The following is a 21,193-nucleotide window of genomic DNA, read 5'->3' as shown; positions in this document are numbered from 1 at the left end:
AACAGGGGGTGATTAAGTGGCACAGGGGGTGATGAAGGGAGGTGATAAGGTGGCACAGGGGTGATAAAGGAGGAGCTGAAGTGGCACAGGGGGTGATGTAATGAAGTAGCACAGGGGATGATGAAAGGGGTGATGAAGTGGTACAGGGGGTGATAAAGGGAGGTGATGAAATGGCACAGGGGGTGATGAAGGGGGTAATGAAGTGGAACAGTGGGTAATGAAGTGACACAGGGGTGGATTAACGGAGGTGATAAGGTGGCACAGGAATTAACGAAGAGGGGTAATGAAGTGGAACAGTGAGTGATGAAGTGGCACAGGGGATGATGAAGGGAGGTGATAAGGTGGCACAGGGGTGATGAAAGGAGGTGATTAAGTGGCATGGGAGGTGATAAAGGGGTTAATGAAGTGGAACAGTGGGTGATGAACTGGCACAGGGGGTGATTAAGGGAGGTGATGAAGTGGAACAGGGGGTGATGAAGTGGCACAAGGGGTGATGAAGGGAGCTGATAAGGTGGCACAGGGCTGATGAAAAGAGGTGATGAAGTGGCACAGGAGGTGATGAAAGGGAACAGGGGATGATGAAGGGGGGCAATGAAGTGGAACAGGGGGTGATGAAGTGGCACAGGTGGTGATGAAGGAGGGTCTGAATTGGCACAGGGGGTGATGAAGTTGAACAAGGTATGATGAAGTGGCACAAGTGGTGATGAAGGGAGGTGATGAAGTGGCACAGGGGATGATGAAAGGGGTGATGAAGTGGTACAGGGGGTGATAAAGGGAGGTGATGAAATGGCACAGGGGGTGATGAAGGGGGTAATGAAGTGGAACAGTGGGTAATGAAGTGGCACAGGGGTGGATTAACGGAGGTGATAAGGTGGCACAGGAATTAATGAAGAGGGGTAATGAAGTGGAACAGTGAGTGATGAAGTGGCATAGGGGATGATGAAGGTAGGTGATAAGGTGGCACAGGGGTGATGAAAGGAGGTGATTAAGTGGCATGGGAGGTGATAAGGGGGTTAATGAAGTGGAACAGTGGGTGATGAACTGGCACAGGGGGGTGATTAAGGGAGGTGATGAAGTGGAACAGGGGGTGATGAAGTGGCACAAGGGGTGATGAAGGGAGGTGATAAGGTGGCACAGGGATGATTTAGGGGGCAATGAAGTGGAACAGGGGGTGATGAAGTGGAACAGGTGGTGATGAAGGAGGGGCTGAAGTGGCACAGGGGTGATGAAGAAGGGGCTGAAGTGGCACAGGGGGTGATGAAGGAGAAGGCTGAAGAGGCACAGGGGGTGATGATGTTGAACAAGGTATGATGAAGTGGCACAAGTGGTGATGAAGGGAGGTGATGAAGTGGCACAGGGGGTGATGAAATGGCACTGGGAGTTGCAGCCACATTTGTAATGCTGATATTAATACTTAAGATAATATATAAGTAGTCTACTACTGTAGCACTGTGGAGCTCCCTTACTATTGGTCTCTCCCCCAGGGCAATGTAGCACATACAACATGATACGTACAATTGGCGGTACAGAGAAGAGAGTGTCACATAATAATGCATGTCTAAAAAGCATGTCACCAACATGAAAAGTTTGGAAAACTCTGCTCTAGGTCAAAAGATTTTTTTCAATTGACAGGAACACTTTTAAGTAAAAATTTACATAGGGTCATAATGGTGTTTGTATATTAAACCAGGAAGATAATGGTTGTCTGAGCATAGGGAAATGGTGTTGATGAGTGTCTAATACCTCTTTAGGGTAGGATCACACAAAATGGATCCGCAGCGCATTTTTTTCTGCTGATCCGCTGATGAGCAGCTTCGGGCAGCCACACAGAGACTTGCAAGTTACAGCGCGCATACACAATGTACTAAGACATCGCGACGGCTCAGTAATGTCTGTGAGTACACTGCGAGTACGCATGGTGACTGGCAGGCCCATTGGGGGAACAGCTGAAGGCACAATATGGGGTCAGGTCATCAGCGGATCCGCAGTGTAAAATACGTTGTGCATCTGTTCCCTGTGACCCTACCCTTAAAGGGTTTGTGTCACCTGAACTTTATTTTAGATTATATATCCCGGCTCACCTGTATTCTATATGTACATTGACCTCTAAATACATGGTGTGTGGATTAGAATATTAGTCATATCAGCACCTGGCACAACACAGCTACATCTTTGTGGAGTTGGATTGATTTCCCACTAATCTTCAAGGTTTTAACTGTGTGAAACCTGAACAAAACTGTATTGACAAAATGATAAAGAATGTTGTTCTCATTAGGATGCATACCATACTAGTGTTGTACTGTATTCCCCTAGAACTATGTGTGGTGTCTGGGGTGTTGCAATGGTGTAGTAGGGTCTGGTGGTATTAACCCTGTGGGGTAAGGTGTTATTAACCCCTGATTTGTCATGACGTAAGGATGTGGATGTTTTCTGTATAAGGCCCTGCCGACAACCAACCCAAAAACGGCAGGCAATAAAGGAATGTCCACAGCAGGAATTGTGAGATAACTGGAACTTTTACTTAAACTTCTTATGAAACAGTCTTTACAATTATGCAGTTTCTCTAGAGGCAACCGGGATGCAGGATACCTCACAGGCTTGCTGGGACTTGTAGTATTGAGATTTATGCAGGCCATTGTGCTACTAATTGTATACTTGAGTTAAGTAGTAGTCACTAGAATTGTAGATAGAGCTTGATAACTCACGTTTTGAAGTGGCAGCAGATTCCTTAGGCTTTGGCCTAGATGAGATGAATTTAGGAGTATATGCTGAGATTGTGCTTGCTTTAGGTGCAGGTCTCAAGAGAGCAAAAAGAGCTAACTGAGAGACTACAGCCCCTTATATACTAGGGGGCTGGACTAAAGCCCATTGGTTGCAAAGCCTGTTGGTCCTGTACCCAGGGAACTCTGGATGCATCACATGATAGTAGATCACATGACCCAGGAAGGTCCTATACATTTGTACAACTTTATATACAATGCGCAATATATTTACAATGCATTTATACGAAGCAGTAACTGATGAGCAAGGGGGGAGCCCTGCAGGAGAGCCCTATGGACTGCAGGGACTCTTCCTTAGGGGACTTAGGAAGGGTACAGGACCATGTCCTGTACCGGGACACCTCAAACCCCCTTACTTAACAAAGTCGTTCCTGATGTATGTCCCCTTAGGGAGATGAACGAAATTGCCATAGGGACGGATGCAGTCCTGAAGCATTAATCCAAATGTCCCAGTTCAGGCTGATAATAACCAAAATGATGAAAAAAATATATAGAGTCTCTGTGCATTTAAATAATGTCCATACATGCTCTGGAACTTATTCATGAATAGGATGGGATAAGTAAATTTTTCTTTTTTTTCTTTTTAGAACTTACTAAGAGTACTAATAACAGCAATAACACCAATAACATGACAACCATGCTATATGACATTTTCATACCTTTGGTATCTCCATTCTACTTTAGTTTATTAGTTTATGCATCTCTAATGACTATGCATGAGATGTAATTAGTTATATCCTAGCTATAACATCCATCTACAGCTGAAACTTTATCAACACATGACATTGGATATTTAATTTATGTCTGACATTTGACATTTGACTGCCATGTAGATATTTGACTATGACAATAGAATATTTTTGACTGACACTTGACATGAAGTATGTATAATGACTGTAATGCTTCTACATAGTGAAATTAATCTCACTGTTACCTTTTTATTGACATATATTTGATATAATACCACATATTATTTCCCTTGTTATACACTGGTTGCGGATAGGCTTTCTGCCCAATGCCTTAGCTACTAGGGTCTATCGGTACTGCACACTTACCCCTAGAACTCTGGATTTAGATAACAATTACACTGACTGTTACCTTTTTGTATACATGTATTTTTTTTTAGTTAGCTACAGGAATACCTTCTGGCCACAAAAGCATCCAGACCACGTAGAGATAAGAAAGAGCATATTAGTACATGACATTTGTGCAAAACAGTGGTATGGACTAATATAGAATACGTTACAGTCCCTAAGACTCATTTTTTTTTCTTTTTTCTGTGAGACAGGTATTTGGAATGTTAGTGAATTATGTGTACTAGACTTTGGGAATGTACACTACTGAAGTTTATGTACTGGATTATGTGGACACTGAATTTTATGAATATATGTGAAGTCAGTCTTGATATCTGATTAATTAGGTGCTAGTGAAGGGTGACATTTCTTGTTACTCCCAGAGGAGCTGGGAGAGCACCTTTAAGAAAACACTATAACACCTGTAAGAAATGTTTTTTTTCTTTACTTCCATACAGGAATTACGCACTTCTGTACAGGGATTTTATACTTATGTACAGAAATGTTATACTTACAGTAAACCATTTACATTTTTGACATTTTATGTAACCATAAATTTTATTTGCTTGGCAGCACAAAGGTTACATATCAGCAGCACAACACTTGAGATATTCAGGTTACATTTACCTGCTGTTTGAGTGCAAAATTTTGTGCACAAAAATATATTACTATTATAACATTTACATTAACCCCTTAAGGACCGGGGGTTTTTCGTTTTTTGCATTTTTGCATTTTCGTTTTTTGCTCCTTGCTTTAAAAAATCATGACTCTTTCAATTTTGCACCTAATAATCCATATGATGGCTTATTTTTTGCACCACCAATTCTACTTTGTAATGACGTCAGTCATTTTGCCCAAAAATCTATAGTGAAACGGAAAAAAAAATCATTGTGCAACAAAATTGAAAAAAAAATGCCGTTTTGTAACTTTTGGGGGCTTCCGTTTCTACATAGTAAATTTTTCGGTAAAAATGACACCTTATCTTTATTCTGTAGGTCCATACGATTAAAATGATACCCTACTTATATAGGTTTGATTTTGTCGTACTTCTGGAAAAAATCATAACTACATGCAGGAAAATTTATACGTTTAAAATTGTCATCTTCTGACCCCTATAACTTTTTTATTTTTCCGTGTATGGGGCGGTATGAGGGCTCATTTTTTGCGCCGTGATCTGAAGTTTTTACGGTACCATTTTTGCATTGATAGGGCTTATTGATCGCTTTTTATTCATTTTTAAATGATATAAAAAGTGACCAAAAATGCACTATTTTGGACTTTGGAATTTTTTTGCGCGCACGCCATTGATCGTACGGTTTAATTAATGATATATTTTTATAATTCGGACATTTCCACACGCGGTGATACTACATATGTTTATTTTTATTTACAATGTGTTTTTTTTTATGGGAAAAGGGGGTGATTCAAACTTTTAATAGGGGAGGGGTTAAATGATATTCATTCTCTTTTTTTTTCACTTTTTTTTTGCAGTGTTATAGGTCCCATTGATCACTGGTTTCTCATAGGAAACCAGTGATCGACGATTCTGCCGCATGACTGCTAATGCCTGGATCTCAGGCACTGAGCAGTCATTCGGCGATCGGACAGCGAGGAGGCAGGTAGGGGCCCTCCCGCTGTCCTGTAAGCTGTTCGGGATGCCGCGATTTCGCTGCGGCTATCCCGAACAGCCCACTGAGTTAACCGGCAGCTTTCACTTTTGGTTTTAAAGGGTTTAAAGGGTTAATAGTGCGCGGCGCCGCGATCGGCGCTGCGCGCTATTAGCGGCGGGTCCCGGCGTCACTATGACGCCGGGCCCGCCGTGATATGATGCAGGGTTACCGTGTAACCCCGCGTTATATCAGGGGAGCAGGACCAAGGACATATCAGTACGTCCTTGGTCCTTAAGGGGTTAATGATCATGTAAGGCTCTACAGTCCACCTACATTACGGAGTCCTGAATGAAAACACAGCTATGCCGGGCACAAACTTACTAGGATCTCCTCAGGCAAGGAGTTTCTCGGCCAGGCGCTGGACACAAACTTATGAAGGTGGTTACGTTGTAAACAGGAGAACTTTTTGCCATAGTCCTGCCAGGCACTTTGGGGGAGATTTATCAAAGCCTGTGCAGAGGTAAAGTTGTCCAGTTGCCCATAGCAACCAATCATATCGCTTCTTTCATTTTTCACAGGCCTTCCTAAAAATGAAAGAAGCAAGCTGATTGGTTGCTATGGGCAACTGGGCAAGTTTTACTCTGCACAGGTTTTGATAAATCTCCCCCTTTATCTTGAACTTGTTGCAGAACTGAAGAAAACCTGTAAGGCTAGGTTCAGACTACGGAATCTCCGGGCAGAAAATTTCCGCCCGGAGATTCCGAGTTCTGCCTGCGCCGACTGAATTAGTCGGCGCTAGGACCGCACGGACACTGCAGTCTCCTATACACTGCTATGTGTTCCGCTAGGATTTCCGCCTGAAGAAAGAGCAACACCTTTCTTCAGGCGGAAATTTATTAGCGGATTTTTCATCCGGATTTTCCGCTTCACAAATTCCGAAGTGTGAATTTGTGAACGGAAAATCATTCACTACACTATGCATTATAGTAAGCAGAATTTCTGCCGGAAATTTCAAAGCGAAAATTCCGGCGGAAATTCCGTAGTCTGAACCTAGCCTAACAACAAGAGGGTACTAGTGTACCACACAGTTAGTGATGAGCATAACACTTTAGAAATAGGATTTTCTTGCCTCCCAACCTCACCTATCAGCGTGCTTACTACTTTGCAACATATAGCGAGGAGCATGAGGTTGGGCTTCCCTCATGGGGTTTACAATAGTGTCCCAAGAAACATTTGTGAGCCGGGACTGTGCCACTGATGGGTTCACGCTCACAACAACATTAATGGCAGCGGCTGAGGCCACTGGTACTACAGTTGGTGCCAGTTGGTTCGGCCTCACCTCCTTAGGTGGAGTAGGCCACGGCACATCAGTTGATGCCTGCTGATTAGGCCACACCTCCGGCTCCGGAGTAGGCCTAGGCACAAATGTTGGTGCCCGATGGTTAGGCCTCACCTCCTCAGGGGAGTAGGCCTGGGCACACTCTCTGTTAAAGATGATGCTGAACTGGACCTTGACATGTGTTTGGGATCCATGATGGGCGCCCTGTACACGTCTTCTTCACAGGCTGTATCTGGCAACCTCATCGGTTGTGGTGCCTGGGGTGTTGCAATGGTTTAGCAGCGTCTGGTGGTATTAACCCTGTGGGGTAAGGTGTTATTAACCCCTGATTTGTCGTGACGCCAGGATGTGGTTGTTTTCTTTATAAGGCCCTGCCAACAACCAACCCAAAAACGGCAGGCAATAAAGGAATGTCCACAGCAGGAATTGTGAGATAACTGAAACTTTTACCTAAACTTCTTATGAAATGGTCTTTACAATTATGCAGTTTCTCAAGAGGCAACCGGGATGCCGGATACCTTGCAGGCTTGCTGGGACTTGTAGTATTGAGATTTATGCAGGCCACTGTTCTACTAATTGTATACTTGAGTTGAGTAGTAGTCACTAGAATTGTAGATAGAGCTTGATAACTCACGTTTTGAAGTGGCTGGAGGTTCCTTAGGCTTTGGCCTAGATGAGATGAATTTAGGAGTATATGCTGAGATTGTGCTTGCTTTAGGTGCAGGTCTCAAGAGAGCAAAAAGAGCTAACTGAGAGACTACAGCCCCTTATATACTAGGGGGGGCTGGACTAAAGCCCATTAGTTGCAAAGCCTGTAGGTCCTGTACCCAGGGAACTCTGGGTACACCACATGACAGTAGATCACATGACCCAGGAAGGTGCTATACATTTGTGCAACTTTATATACACTGAACAATATGCACAATACATTTACAATGCATTTATACGAAGCAGCAACTGATGAGCAAGGGGGGGGGGGTGCCTGCAGGAGAGCCCTATGGACACCACATATGTAAACTTATGTAATGACATTCAACAAAATTATAATGTAATGTATGTGTATAAAATAAACCGAGCCAATATTTATGCATTCAGAGGAACTTTGACAGACTGAATTTCCCATCTACTGCATTTTCCACTGCAGCCGTCCCTGAGTCCAGGTGAATTCAATGTGACTCTTCTGCACTGTTCACAAGCTGAAATTTTCACGGCAGATGTTAATCTCAATTTCAGCATCCGCAAAAAGATATTTCTATTCTTATTGTGGATTTAGCTCGGAAATGCATTGCCGTTTAAGAGATGGCACATTTCTGGGTGGTCCTTGTGCCCGCCGGATTATTCAGATGTGCAGAATGTCTGCCCGTGTTTTCCATGTGGACATATTTTATTCCACATGGCCTTATTGTGCGGATCCAATTAATGCTAAAGCCAAGGCTGTATTCCCAAATAGTGTTTAAATGCAATTGCTATCAGTAGCCAGGACTCACCGCTAATGCTGGACACTGATGTCCGGCATTAACCCTTTAGATCCCGCAATTAAGGTTGATCACTGGATTCGAAAGGGTAAAAATACTGGTGCCCGTTAGCTCAGTGGACTGATCGGGACCAGATCAATTAAGATGGCAACCAGAGGTCTCTTACCTGCCTCCATGCAGTTGGTGATCCTCTTTTTTGAGTGCAGATAACACTGATCAATGCTGTACTATAGCTTAGCATTGAACAGTGGTTGCAATCGAAAGAGTGCACCTAAAATTCCTCTGTGGTGACTAAAAAATAGTGAATAAAATGTGAAAAATGAGTGCAAAAATTTCAGAACTTTTAAAATATAAAGTTAATGAAACCACAGGGTGAATGGCGTGAATGTATAAAAATACCAAAGTCCAGAAATGCAAATTTTTGGCCACTTCAAATACCAGAAAAACAATTCATAAAAAGTAAATAGAGGAGATATGTAATGCCAAAAATGTATCCCTTATCTGCAGGAGAGGGGATAAGTTTTAGATCGTGGGGGTCCGACCACCCCCTGTGATCTCCTCTACGGTCGGACCCCCCAGAGTCTAAATCTTATCCCCTATCCTGCCCATAAGGTATGCGTTTTTCGGCATTAGACTTCAGTCCAGTCTAAACAAATATGGTACATGTAAAAAACAGATTACTGTAAAAAAAAAATGAGCCCTTTAACAGCCCATATATAGAAAAATATAAGAGGACACCTTGAAGCATACTTATTTTCTTACAAAAAGTTGTAAAAGAAACAAAACCTATATAAATTGTGTATCCTATAAAATAAATATCACGTCATACTAACTGTAAAGTGCACTGCATGTAAACGAAACCCAGAAAATGTGAAAAATTGCTTTTTTGTTTTTAATTTAGTTTCACAAATATTTTTTGGGGCTTCACCATAGATTTAGTCTTAGGATAAGTGATGTTATTACAAATATATGTATATCTATCTATCTATATATATAATTTTATTTTGTATGTAGAAGTGGCGCATGAGGAGGGATTTGGGTAGAATAGGGGCCGGGCAGAGGTGTGGCCAGGGGCTGACTTGGGGCCCTTGCTTTATTTGGTCCAGGGGCCCTGACTGTTTTCAGTTCACCCCTGCCTACAGACACATATGAGGGTTTGTTTTATGTTGGAATAATTGTACTATATATATATATATATATATATATATATATATGACCTTAACTTAGGTAAGATAATTTTGACCAATAATACCTGTATTCAAGGAGGAAATATATACCACCACGCAATATCTGCATAATACAGCCATACTATAGTGAATAAAATCCCCATACAGTTCCCATATAGTGGTAGATACCAGCTCTACACAGGATCTGTATACTATATAAGTGATTATACAGTCATGGCCGTAAATGTTGGCACTCCTGAAATTTTTCAAGAAAATTTACTATTTCTCACAGAAAACGATTGCAGTAACACATGTTTTGCTATACACATGTTTATTCCCTTTGTGTGTATTGGAACTAAACCAAAAATGGGAGGAAAAAAAGCAAATTGGACACAAAGTCACACCAAACTCCAAAAATGGGCTGGACAAAATTATTGGCACCCTTAATTTAATATTTGGTTGCACACCCTTTGGAAAAAATAACTGAAATCATTTGCTTCCTATAACCATCAATAAGCTTCTTACACCTCTCGGCCAGAATGTTGGGCCACTCTTCCTTTGCAAACTGCTCCAGGTCTCTCTTATTGGAAGGGCGCCTTTTCCCAAAAGCAATTTTAAGATCTTTGCACAGGTGTTCAAGGGGTTTTAGATCTGGACTCATTGCTGGCCACTTCAGTACTCTCCAGTGCTTTGTTGCCATCCATTTCTGGGTGCTTTTTTAATATATGTTTGGAGTCATTGTCCTGCTGGAAGACCCAAGATCTTGGACGCAAACCCAGCTTTCTGACACTGGGCTGTACAGTGCGACCCAAAATCCGTTGGTAATCCTCAGATTTCATGATGCCTTGCACACATTCAAGGCCCCCAGTGCCAGAGGCAGCAAAACAACCCCAAAACATCATTGAACCTCCCCCATATTTTAATGTAGGTACTGTGTTCTTTTCTTCATTTCATTTTCGGTAAACATTAGAATGATGTGCTTTACCAAAAAGCTCTATCTTGGTCTCATCTGTCCACAAGACGTTTTCCTAGAAGGATTTTGGCTTACTCAAGTTCATTTTGGCAAAATGTATTCTTGCTTTTTTATGTCTCTGTGTCAGCAGTGGGGTCCTCCTGGATCTCCTGCCATAGAGTTTCATTTCATTTAAATGTCGACGGATAGTTCACGCTGACACGGATTCTCCCTGAGCCTGCAGGACAGCTTGAATATCTTTGGAACTTGTTTGGGGCTGCTTATCCACCAACCGGACCATCCTGAGTTGACACCTTTCATAAATTCTTCTCCTCCATCCACGCCCAGGGAGATTAGCTACAGTGCCATGGGTAAACTTTTTGATAATGTATCGCTCTGTGGACAAAGGCAAATCTAGATCTCTGGAGATGGACTTGTAACCTTGAGATTGTTGATATTTTTCCACAATTTTGGTTCCCAAGTCCTCAGACAATACTTCTCATACAAGGAAATACCGGCACCAGTAACTCATCTACGGGTCTCTGTCATGCACATGTACTAGGCGGGGAGCTATCAGGTGTACTCATGTGGCTGTCGGTGTTCGCAGTGCACGCGTCCAAACAGTTCAAAGAAATAATCTAATTACTTCAAGAAGAAGAAGAAGACGCTGCACTCACCGAAAATTCCGACCAAGGTGTCTTCTTTATTCATAAAGGTAAAAATGGCAACAGGTACAGTGGGACCTTACGGACTATGACCTGAGTGAAGTTTATGTTTCTGTCCTAAATAAGGGGTTGAATTTCGGCATTAACGAACCATTTGATTATGCATCATTTGAGGAGGACTTTTTCAAAGGTGTACGCAAAGTCAATATAAAGAAATTCTTCGCAACCAATTCACACTTAAATAAAAATCTGTCACCTAAGCAACAAAAAAGAGAGGGAGAAGTGCCGTGTGTTGTGGGTCCCCTGGGTTTTAGGGTGATATGTGAGGATTCTCCAAGAGATGAAGCGGTAATTAGGGACCTAATGGTTTTGGGGGGACACTTGGAGGAGGAGGCCTTGGATACAGAGGAAAAGTTTTTTTCAGGGGGTAATGCATCAGTTTTCAATCCCCCAATAGCTCCAGGTGGGGCAGTGGATCTATTTTACAGATCAGTCTGTAAGGACATTAAGGCATTAATCTATCCCACCCCTGTCCATAACATAACTGCAGAGGGAAAAAAAAGCTTTGAAATGGCTAGAAGAAAAAGATGACATAGTCATCTCGAAACCAGACAAAGGAGGAGGGGTAGTTGTCTGACGTAGAGATGACTATGAAAAAGAAGCCCATAAACATCTAGATAACATCTATGTTTATGAAAAATTAAAAGGTGACCCTACACTAAAAATAATGGACAAACTGAGGAGCCATCTTAGGAAATACACGGAGAAAAACATAATCACTGAAAAACTAGCCGAGCGCCTTCTTCCCAATAACCCAGCAAAACCTAAGTGGTATATATTGCCAAAAACGCATAAAAAAATGTCTCCTCCACCAGGCCGGCTCTGATGGAACACCTGTCCAGCTACATCGACTGGTTGGTGTCCCCATTGTTAAAATACACTCCTACATATATCCGTGACACGGGCGACCTCATTGCTGCCTTAAAAGATTTTAGATGGCAGGAGGGATACAAATTGGCGTCTATAGACGTAGAAAGTCTATATACCCACATCCCACAGGATGCGGGTATATGGGCAGTGAAGGAATTCCTTGAGTGTACAGAGAAGTCCTCGGCTTTCATTGAGTTTGTAGTCGAATCCCTGGATTTGATTTTGCATAATAATGCATTCCATTATGATGGCCAGTGGTACAGGCAGCGAATGGGCACGGCCATGGGCACTCCGGTGTCGTGCTCGTTCGCTAACCTGTTCCTGGCCATTTTTGAGAGGCAACACATTTTCACAGGTTCTAATCCTTTTGTGGGCCATATTAAGAACCTCCTCCGTTTCGTGGATGACAGGTTTGTCGTCTGGGATGGAATGGAGGAGGAATTCTATGGCTTTGTACGGTACCTAAATGAGTCTAATCAGGTTAACATGATGTTTATCAGCGTGTTTGGGGGTGACAGTCTGGAGTTCTTGGATGTAAAAATTAAAATAGTTGATAATAGCATTGTTACAACAGGCTATAGGAAGCCTACATCCAAGAACTCCATTCTGCACTATGGATCCTCCCACCCAGTGCATACAAAAAATGAGATTCCCTTCAGCCAGCTTACCCGACTGAAGAGGATTAATAATGAACCAGTCTTGTTTGAGCGACAAGCTGAAGAACTGGAGAGACAGCTGCTTAGGAGAGGCTATCCACCGAGGGTACTAAAAACAGCTAAGGAGAGGATAGATAAAGTCTCTAGAGAACAACTTGTTAAAACAAAAAAGAAACTGAGAAGTGGGAGAACAGTCTTTTCCTTTAGGAACACCCCTATGAACCATCTGATTAAAAAAGCAATAAATACCCATTGGTATATGCTCCAACAAGACAAAGATTTAAAAGGGGCAGTGGAGAATCCACCGATAATTACATTTAAAAAGAACAGAACGGTACATGATACAATAAAAAAATATGAAAGGGAAAAAAAACAGAAAACTAACTGGCTTAGTGATAGTCGCCTGCTTGGGAATTTTACCTGCTCAATGTGCTCTTATTCTAAGTACAATGCCAAAGCCAGGTTTGTGAACTTGGGGGGACACGACGTGCATATTAAGCAGTTTTTTACTTGCAGAACCAGCTACGTTTTGTATACCCTAGTTTGCAAATGTGGCAGGTTCTACATCGGCAAGACAATTAGACCACTATTTCATAGGATTCGTGAGCATGTTAGGTCACTCACCACAGGAGTGGGGGCTACTAAATTCATAGCTCATATTAAAGAATGCCATGCAGATGAACCAATCCCATTTAGGTTTAGCGCATTAGAAAAGGTAGAACATACTGGGAAGTGTAAGGATAAAAACCAGGAACTCCTAAGGAGAGAATCCAAATGGATACTCCGAACGAACGCATTGGGCCAATTAGGCATGAATGATGAATGTGAAATGGGAGCATTTTTAACTACCTAAAAGTTGTGTATACCAAGAGAGACTCACAGTGTCATGAGGTAGTTGATTTCAACTTGTTTTCACCTTATATGGGATTTTAGCTGTTTTGTAGTTATGGTCACTATGGTGATAACTGCGCCGGCAGGTACAAGAGCACACCTCTTGACGGAGTGACGTGTGGCCTGAGGAAGTGCTGTGAGCACGCAACAGTCCATCGCCACTCCTCCCGCATGTCTGTCTACCCGCTCTCCCGCTGTACCTGTTGGTGTTTTTAAGTCCTCAGACAGTTCTCTTCTCTTTCTGTTGTCCATGCTTAGTGTGGCACACACAGACACAATGCAAAGACTAAGTGAACTTCTCTCCTTTTTATCTGCTTTCAGGTATGATTTTTATATTTCCCACACCTGTTACTTGCCCCAGGTGAGTTTAAAGGAGCATCACATGCTTGAAACAATCTCATTTTTCTACAATTTTGAAATGGTGCCAATAATTTTGACCAGCCCATTTTTGGAGTTTGGTGTGGCATTATGTCCAATTTGCTTTTTTTCCTCCCTTTTTTGGTTTAGTATCAATACACACAAAGGGAATAAACATGTGCATAGCAAAACATGTGTTACTGCAATCCTTTTCTGTGAGAAATACTTCATTTTCTAGAAAAATGTCAGGGGTGCCAACATTTACGGCCATGACTGTATATAGGACCATATAGAGGTACTGTACACAGGATGTGTATACCATATAAATGATTACAGTTACATTTAGGGACTCACAATCAAAAAAAATTCAGATCAGTGTAGTCCTTTTTCATTTTCTTCTCAGTCTGCATCAGACCGCTATTTCGATTTCTTTAAGCCAAAACATATGTAAGACAAACATGTTAGACTCTCATTTTTACAGTACCCTCCCCTCCTCTACACAATCTCCCCATCTATAATAATATATTATTACAACAATACCCAAAGTTTATAGGCTTTGCATTATTTTACTACTTTAAACAAATTAAAGCTTCTTGTAGGAAAGTGTGTATGCTTCAAATCATCCTCTTACCCCTATAACTCAAATGTTTTTGTATATGGGGATGCTGTAGTTTTTATCGGTACCATTCTTGTTTAGATTGGCCTTTTTGATAGTTTTTTTTAAATAAATTTTTATATATGACGGTATATGAAGTGACCAAAACTTAGCATTTCTGGACAAATGATTGATGTCATACCAAAGCAAAATTGGTGGCGCAAAAAACAAACCCTCATATAGTTCTGTAGGTAGAAAATTGAAAGCCTAATTGAAAGAGTCCTAAATTAACATTATTTTTACAATTTCTGGTCCCTATAAGGAACTGTCACGTTTTGTTCCCAATCCCTGAACAATGCTGTACTATAGCATACCACTGATCAGTGTTATTGGTGTTCTATTTTTACAGGCTGCCTATATTTTTGAAGCACCGATCTGACGGCAGTGAGCCAAGTAGGGCCCCTTTAGCCTTCCTCTCAGCTGATTGGGACTCTACGATTTTGCCGCTGTGGTCAGCTTCCCTAACTGACTAGCATGTGTTGTCAGTGTTAGCACTTTTAGACACTGCCATTAACTTTGATAGCGGTGTCTAAAGGGTTAATGTCGGACATCAGCCTGATCGGTGATGTCTGGCATTAGCCGAGGTGTTCCTGTACATGTACGCCTTGCATCCTTAGGGTACGTTTACATGTACAGGATCTGCTGCATATTTTGTGCAGCTGATTTTGCTACCCATTGAAGCTAATGTGTAGCAAAATCAGCTGCACAAAATATGCAGCAAAAATATGAAGCAGATCCCGTACATGTGAATGTACCCTTAAGGGGTTAATGAAAAGTAAACAAGCAGTGTGTCCACATGTTGTGGCCCCAGTAGGGTCACTTTCCCTCCTCCAGTGTACACAGGTCACCAAAAGGTCACATTACCAGAACAATTCTTTTTAAAATCGCAACAAAACGGCACGGTCTTAAAGCGTTTTTGAAAAATCACAATTTTTGTCGAATTTTTTCATAAAAAATTGTTCTTGTAATGCAACCTGTTGGTGACCTGTGGACACTGGAGGAGGGAAAGTGACCCCACTGGGCTGCTACTATACACATCACCCAGCCCCAGGTTATACTGTTAGTCAGAGGGGAGAGAGGCAGGACACAATGACATTACTCACCCGCACATGAAAAGGCCGCTCTGTGTTCCTAGGAGGCCTGTCAGCTCCAGGCCCCCCTCTTCTTCCTGTGCCGGGGGCGGAGCCATTAATCAGGTACCTTTTATCCCTGCGCTGCTGCCTGTCTCTGCTAATGATACAGAGAGCATGAGCAGGATATGGATATTAACATAGAAAAAAAACATAAGCTGAAACTAGCACATGTCTGACTGGGATTCGGGACAAGTGTCCTGGATCCTTAGCAGCTGTGGCGGGCCCTCGGACCACGTCTGAATGGACCGGCCGTTCAGTCTGCCCCTGTCTGTAGGTGGAAAACATTAAGAGTTATGGGTATTAACCTCTTAAGGACCAGGCCAATTTTCACTGTAGGACCAGAGCGTTTTTTTGCACATCTGACCACTGTCACTTTAAGCATTAATAACTCTGAGATGCTTTTACCTTTCATTCTAATTCCGAGACAGTTTTTTCTTGACATATTCTACTTTATGTTAGTGGTAAAATTTTGTTGATACTTGCATCATTTCTTGGTGAAAAATTCCAAAATTTGATGAAAAAATTTTTAATTTTGCATTTTTCTAACTTTGAAACTCTCTGCTTGTAAGGAAAATGAATATTCCAAATAAAATATATTTTGATTCACAAATGCAATATGTCTACTTTATGTTTGCATCATAAAGTTGACATGTTTTTACTTTTGGAAGACATCAGAGGGCTTCAAAGTTCAGCAGCAATTTTCAAATTTTTCAAAAGCAGAATTTTTCAGGGACCAGTTCAGTTTTGAAGCGGCTTTGAAGGGCCTTCTTATTAGAAATACCCCATTATAAAAACTGCACCCCTCAAAGTATTCAAAATGACATTCAGTAAGTGTGTTAACCCTTTAGGTGTTTCACAGGAATAACAGCAAAATAAAGGAGAAAATTCAAAATCTTCATTTTATACACTTGTATGTTCTTGTGGACCCAGTTTTTGAATTTTTACAAGAGGTAAAAGGAGACAAATCCTCTCAAAATTTGTAACCCAATTTCTCTTGAGTAAGGAAACACCTCGTGTGTGTATGTCAAGAGTTCGGCGGGTGCTGTAGAGGGCTCAGAAGGGAAGGAGCAACAATGGGATTTTGGAGAGTGAGTTTTTTAAAATGGTTTTGGGGGGGCATGTCACATTTAGGAAGCCCTCTATGGTGTCAGAACAGCAGAAAACCCCCACTTGGCATACTATTTTGGAAACTACACCCCTCAAGGCACGTAACAAGGGGTCCAGTGAGCCTTAGCACCCCACAGGTGTTTGATGACTTTTCGTTAAATCGGATGTGTAAATGAAAACATTTTTTCACTAAAGTGCAGTTTTTTCCCCAAATTTACCATTTTTGTAAAGGGTAATGGGAGAAAATGCCCCCCAAAATTTGTAACCCCATCTCTTCTGATTATGGAAACACCCCATGTTAGGATGTAAAACGCTCTGCGGGTGAACTACAATGCTCAGAAGAGAAGGATTCACATTTGGCTTTTTGAAAGCAAATTTTGCTGGAATGGTTTTTGGGGGGCATGTCGCATTTAGGAAGCCCCTATGGTGCCATAACAGCAACAAAAAAACACATGGCATACTATTTTAGAAACTACACCCCTCAAGGAACGTAAAAAGGTGTACAGTGAGCCTTAACACTTCACAGGTATTTCACGACTTTTTGTTAAAGTTGCATGTGTAAATGGAAAAAAAAAATTCACTAAAATGCAGTTTTTCCGCAAATTTTACATTTTTACAAGGGGTAATAGGAGATATTACCCCCCAAATTTGTAACCCCATTTCTTCTGAGTATGGAAATACCCCATGTGTGGATGTCAAGTGCTCTGCTGGCGCACTACAATGCTCAGAAGAGGAGGAGCGCCATTGATCTTTTGGAAATGGAATTTGTTTGGAATGGAAGTCAGGGGCCAAGTGCGTTTACAAAGCCCCCCGTGGTGCCAGAACAGTGGACCCCCACATGTGACCCCATTTTGGAAACTACACCCCTCACAGAATTTAATAAGGGGTGCAGTGAGTATTTAAACTCCACTGGTGTTTGACAGATCTTTGGAACAGTGGGCTGAGCAAATGCAAAATTACATTTTTCATTTTCACGGACCACTGTTCCAAAAATCTGTCAGACACCAGTTGGACGTAAATGCTCACTGTACCCCTTATTACATTCTGTGAGGGGTGTAGTTTCCAAAATGGGGTCACATGTGGGGGGGGGGGTCCATTGTTCTGGCGCTATGGGGGCTTTGTAAACACACGTGGCCTTCAATGCCTGACAAATTTTCTGTTCAAAATCCCAATGGCGCTCCTTCTCTTCTGAGCATTGTAGTGTGCCAGCAGAGGACTTTACATCCACATATGGGGTATTTATATATAAATATATATATATATATATATATATATATATTTCAGAAGAAATGGGGTTACAAATTTTGGGGGCTTTTTTCCCTTGTGAAAATGAAAAATTTAGGTTAACACCAGCATTTTAGTGATTTTTTTTTTTCCATCCAACTTTAATGAAAATTCGGCAAACACCTGTGGGGTGTTAAGGCCCACTATACCCCTTGTTACATTGCGTGAGGGGTGTAGTTTCCAAAATGGGGTCACATGTGGGTATTTTTTTTTTTTTGCATTTATGTCAGAACCGCAAAAAAATCAGCCACCCCTGTGCAAATCACCAATTTGGGCCTCAAATGTACATAGTGCGCTTTCACTCCTGAGCCTTGTTATGTGCCCGCAGAGCATTTTACGCCCACATATGGGGTATTTCCGTACTCAGGAGAAATTGCTTTACAAATTTTGGGGGTCTTTTTTTCCTTTTACTCTTGTGAAAATAAAAAGTATGTTAGTGTAAAATTATTATTATTTTTTTTTACACTAACAGGCTGGTGTGGACCCCAACTTTTCTTTTTCATAAGGTTAAAAGGAAAAAAAAGCCCCCCAAAATCTGTAGCGTAATTTCTCCCGAGTACGGAAAACCCCATATGTGGCACTAAACTGTTTCCTTGAAATACGACAGGGCTCTGAAAAGAGAGAGCTCCGTGTGCATTTGAGGACTAAATTAGGGATTGCATAGGGGTGGACATAGGGGTATTCTACCCCAGTGATTCCCAAACAGGGTGCCTCCAGCTGTTGCTAAACTCCCAGCATGCCTGGACAGTCAATGGCTGTCCGGAAATACTGGTAGTTGTTGTTTTGCAACAGCTGGAGGCTTCGTTTTGGAAACACTGCTGTACAATACATTTTTCATTTTAATTGGGGGGGGGAAACCGTGTAAGGGGGAGTATATGAAGTGTTTTACCCTTTATTATGTGTTAGTGTAGTATAGTGTAGTGTTTTTAGGGTACATTCGCACTGGCGGGTTACAGTGAGATTATCGCTAGGAGTTTGCGCTGCGGCGAACAATTTGCTGCAGCTCATACTTGAAGCAGGAAACTTACATAAAGCCCGCCCGTGTGAATGTACCCTGTACATTCACATGAGGGGCAAACCTCCAGCTGTTGCAAAACTACAACTCCCAGCATGTATTGATCGCCTAAGTGCATGCTGGGAGATGTAGTTATGCAACAGCTGGAGGTACACAACTACAACTCCCAGCATGCTGAGACAGCTGTTTGCTGTTTGGGAATGTTGGGATTTGCAGTTTTGCAACATCTCGAGGGCTACAGTTAGAGACCACTGCACAGTGATTTCCAAACTGTGGACCTCCAGATGTTGCAAAACTACAAATCCCAGCATGCCCAGACAGCAAACTGCTTTGTGGGCATGCTGGGAGTTGTAGTTTTGCAAGATCTAGAGGGCTACAACTCACTGGACAGTGATCTCCAAACTGTGACTCTCCAGCTGTTGCAATACTACAAATCCCAGCATGACAGCTGTCTGGGCATGCTGGGAGTTGTAGTTTTGCAACATCTGGAGGGCAACAGTGTAGAGACCACTGTATAGTGGTCTGAGACTGTAGCCCTCTAGATGTTGCTAAGCAACTTACCAGCTTCCGTCGGATCCAGGGAGCCAGCCGCACAACATGCCGCCCGCGCCGATCTCCGACACCTATCGTCGCCCGCCGCCTTGCCCGCAAGGTAAGTGGACATCGGCGCCGGTCTTCATTTCCCCGTTCTGCCCCGCCTATTAACCCCCCTGACCCTGATCTGCTATTGGACGTTGCTTCTAGACTCCCAATAGCAGGGATAGGAAGGGTGGTACCCCTGCCACCTCTCTCTTATCCCTTCAGGGGGATCATGGGTGTCTTGGACAACTGCGATCCCCCTTATTTTCCGGGCCACCGGGTCACATAGACCTGTAGTGACCCGGAATCGCGCAAATCGCAAGTGTGAATTCACTTGCAATTTGCGCTGATCGCAGACATGGGGGGGTCTGATGACCCCCTGGGCATTTGCGCGAGGTGCCTGCTGATCGATATCAGCAGTCACCCCAGTCCGGTCCATGCCCGGTGCGCGGCGGGGACCGAAATTCCCATGGGCGTACAGGTACTCTGTTGGTCCTTAAGTAGCAGGGAGCAAAGGCGTACCTGTACGCATTTGTGTACAGTGTGTTGTGTGTATGAAGCATGCATGTACAGTATTTAATGTGTACAGTGTGTTGTGTGTATGAAGCATGCATGTACAGTATGTAATGTGTACAGTGTGTATGTATGAACCATGCATGTACAGCATGTAATGTGTACAGTGTGTTGTGTGTGTATGAAGCATGCACAGTATGTAATGCGTACAGTGTGTTGTGTGTGTATGAAGCATGCATGTACAATATGTAATTTGTACAGTATGTGTGTATGAAGCATGCATGTACAGTATGTAATGTATACAGTGTGTGTATGAAGCATGCATGCACAGTATATAATGTGTACAGTATGTGAGTGTGAAGCATGCATGTACAGTATGTAATGTGTACAGTATGTTGTGTGTGTATGAAGCATGCATGTACAGTATGTAATGTGTACAGTGTGTTGTGTGTATGAAGCATGCATGTACAGTATGTAATGTGTACAGTGTGTGTATGAAGCATGCATGCACAGTATGTAATGTGTACAGCATGTGTGTGTATGAAGCATGCATGTACAGTATGTAATGTGTACAGTGTGTTGTGTGTGTATGAAGCATGCATGTACAGTATGTAATGTGTACAGTATCTGTGTGTATGAAGTATGCATGTACAGTATGTAATGCGTACAGTGTGTTGTGTGTGTATGAAGCATGCATGTACAGTATGTAATGTGTACAGAGTGTGCATGAAGCATGCATGTACAGTATGTAATGTGTACAGTGTGTGTGTATGAAGCATGCATGTACAGTATGTAATGTGTACAGTATCTGTGTGTATGAAGCATGCATGTACAGTATGTAATGTGTACAGTATCTGTGTGTGTGAAGCATGCATGTACAGTATGTAATGTGTACAGTGTGTTTTGTGTATAATGCATGCAGTGGCGGTTCTAGGGGGGGGACGGGGCAATTGTCCCCCCCCAGATTAATTTCCCCATCACTATTAAGGACATCCCTATTAAGGACATCCCAT

The 21,193-nt window shown here is 42.4% G+C and overlaps 1 long non-coding RNA gene across 1 annotated transcript in view; it reads right to left on the bottom strand.

Annotated features, from left to right (window-relative positions):
• The window catches only part of LOC130290321 (uncharacterized), a 65,190-nt gene that overhangs the window by 34,739 nt on the left and 9,258 nt on the right, over window positions 1-21,193 (bottom strand). Inside the window, exon 2 of the long non-coding RNA XR_008847566.1 lies at window positions 15,653-15,779. This is a non-coding gene — a long non-coding RNA (uncharacterized LOC130290321). The remainder of the gene's footprint in view (window positions 1-15,652; window positions 15,780-21,193) is intronic.

This window comes from Hyla sarda, chromosome 1 (assembly GCF_029499605.1).
Source record: "Hyla sarda isolate aHylSar1 chromosome 1, aHylSar1.hap1, whole genome shotgun sequence".
Lineage (NCBI taxonomy): Eukaryota > Metazoa > Chordata > Amphibia > Anura > Hylidae > Hyla > Hyla sarda.
The sequence above is the reverse complement of the archived record's forward strand: the minus strand, read 5'-3'. Positions and strand labels throughout refer to the sequence as shown.